Source organism: Gigantopelta aegis, chromosome 12, assembly GCF_016097555.1.
Source record: "Gigantopelta aegis isolate Gae_Host chromosome 12, Gae_host_genome, whole genome shotgun sequence".
Classification (NCBI taxonomy): domain Eukaryota; kingdom Metazoa; phylum Mollusca; class Gastropoda; order Neomphalida; family Peltospiridae; genus Gigantopelta; species Gigantopelta aegis.
In genome coordinates this window covers 28417496-28420714 of record NC_054710.1, presented here as the reverse complement: position 1 = coordinate 28420714, position 3219 = coordinate 28417496, and positions in this window count along the sequence as shown.

The following is a 3219-nucleotide window of genomic DNA, read 5'->3' as shown; positions in this document are numbered from 1 at the left end:
GTAAATAAGTATATATATATAAATAAATAAATAAATAAATACATAAATACATAAATACATACATATATACATACATACATACATACATACATACATACATACATACATACATACATACATACATACATACATACATAAATACATAAATAAATACATAAATAAATAAATAAACAACAATGAAACAACAAAATAAAAATAAATAAACAAATAAATAAAGCGAATTTAGGTAAACCGATTAATGTTCATTCTGCGGTCCTAGTTCGGCGGGAAGACACGTCGGCAGACGACAATCAGCTGTCTATCTCTCCGGTAGCCGTAAACGCGGTCAGTGCTCTCAATCACGACACCGTTATCTTTTAGACATGTAAGTCATCGGGGTCACGATTACCGCTTCCCGGGGAGAGTCTTTTAATTATCCGTTTACCGGCCTCGATGGTGGCGTGGTTGAGCCATCGGACATAAGGCTGGTAGGTACAGGGTTCGCTGCTTGGTACCGACTTCCACCCAGAGGCGAGTTTTAACAACTCAATGGGTAGGTTTAAGGCAACTACACCCTCTTCTTTCTCACTAACCACTAACAACTAACCCACTGTCCTGGTCAAACAATCCAGATAGCTGAGATGCGTGCCCAGAACAGCGTGCTTGAACCTTAATTGGATATAAGCACGAACATAAGTTGAGATGAAGATGAATTATACGTTTCCGAACCAGTTTTTCACGAGGTCACTTAGATTCGGTTTTTTTAAAACTGACATGATAATTTTTATCTGATGTTGTGGTTTGTGGGGTTTTTTTGTTTTTGTTTTTTTTGTTGATTTTTTTGTTGTTGTTGTTGATTTAAGTGAAAACAAAACCATGGCAAAAGCTCGAGATTTGTTTTTCAAACTGACATGGTAATTGTTTTTAATATGATGTTATGTTGGGGGTTTTTGGTTGTTATTTTTGTTTGTTGTTGTTGTTTGTTTTGTTTGTTTGTTGTTGTTTTTTGTGTGTTTTTTTAATTGTTGTTCTTATTTGGGGGGGGGGGGGGGGGTCTCTTCTTTTTTTTTTTTTTTTTTTTTTTTTTTTTAAGTAAAAATAAAACCATGGCAAAAGCTCGAGACAGTACTGTTGCGTGCGTTGCTGTACAGGCCGTAGTTATTGGTATGGCCTATTTTGACTGAGACTCCACGGCGTCTTGACCGATAGTGAGATAATGCCTTCCAAGGTATTGTTCATAATGACGATGCTGCTGCTAGCGATAATGATGACGATGATTTTGTTATTGTTGATGATGATAATGACGACGACGATGATGATGATGATAATGATGATGATGATGACGATGATAATGATGATAATGATATAACGTGTTAACCCACGTACTCCGCGGCGATTCGAACCAGAGACCACCTGTAGCGCAATGCTGTACTGGCTGAACTATTAGGCATCTTCCCACCAGCGGGGGCGGGACGTAGCCCAGTGGTAAAGCGTTCGCTTGATGCGCGGTCGGTCTGAGATCGATCCCCGTCGGTGGACCCATTGGGCTATTTCTCGTTCCAGCCAGTGCACCACGGCTGGTATATCAAAGGCCGTGGTATGTACTACCCTGTCTGTAGGATGGTGCATATAAAAGAACCCTTGCTGCTAATCGAAAATAGTAGTCAACGAAGTGGCGACAACGGGTTTCCTCTCTCTATCTGTGTGGACCCGAGTCTTTCTTTCTTTCTTTCTTCCCACCAGCCGATCCCAGAAGGGTCAATCTATGCCAACGCTACACATGACTTCTGATTGTTGTTCACACACACACACACACTGATAGTTCTTGTCTTAGAGACATTGTCCTCGTACTGCCAGCTGAGTTCTGCAGATAACACGAGCAGTGTGTGTCGTGAACCTAACACATATTCAGTTGCAGCGGTGTCTGTTATCTGTATCTGTGTGAATGTGTTGACCACAGATAGACGCTCATGTTCATTGAGTCATGTCTTCACATAATATACTAGTCCGGAGGGACGTAGTAAGTGTGGTTTTCACTACGTCCGGATCTTCTTACATACCCTATATATAGCCTGTATTCAAAACTTGTTTCAATCGTTTCTCAACCGAACTAGTGCAACAAATGGAAGGAAATGTTTCATTTAACGACGCATTCAACACATTTTATTTACTGTTATACGGCGTCAAACATTTCGTTAAGACCCACACAGGTATTGCGAGAGGAAACCCACTGTCGCCACTTTCATGGGCTACTCTTTTCGACTAGCAGCAAGGGATATTTTATATGCACCATCCCACAGACAGGATAGTACATACCACGGTCTTTATTACACCACTTGTGGAACACTAGCTGGAACGAGAAATAGCCCAATGGGTCCGGCAACGGGGATCGATCCTAGAGCGACCGTGCACCAAGCGAACGCTTTACCACTGGGCTACGTCCCGCCCCTGCAACAAATGGACACACAAACCGAAAATGTAAAACCTACCGTACTCACAAAATCCCGATTGAAGTACTTGCATCATTATTAACAAAATAAATCTTCAACGACAACCTTAAAAAATATCCCCGCCATTTTAAATTTGCTAATTAGAGTGAAGCAACTCGCCGTGCACGTTAAAAAAAGTATTGACTTAACGTGCCATACCCCCCCCCCCCCACCCCACCCCCACACACACACACATAAGAACACAGGTTTACCAAAAAAAAAAAAAAAATAATAATAATAATAATAAAAAAAAAATAAAAAATAATAATAACAACAATAATAATAATAATAATAAACCAAAAAGAAAACCCAATCGATTCTAAGTGATCGGATTTCCGATCGACAACGAACTTAACATACGGAAATGACCGAGTGTATCGGTACAGGTAGAGTATATCGTAATATGTATTATTTGCACATTGAACTAATCGTAATATATCGATATACCGATAAAACAGCACACACCTAATATCTAAATCAACAAATGGATGAATGAATGCAACGAAGGAACGAACGAACGAACGAACGAATGGTTGAATGAATGAATGAATGAATGAATGAATGAATGAATTAATTAATTAATTAATTAATTAACGATTGATTGATTGATAGATTGATTGATTGATTGGTTGATTGATTGCTTGATTGATTGATTGATTGATTGATTGATTGAGTGAATGAATTAATGAATGAATACGTGAATGAGTGAATAAATAATTGATTGATTGATTGATTGAATGAATGAATGAAT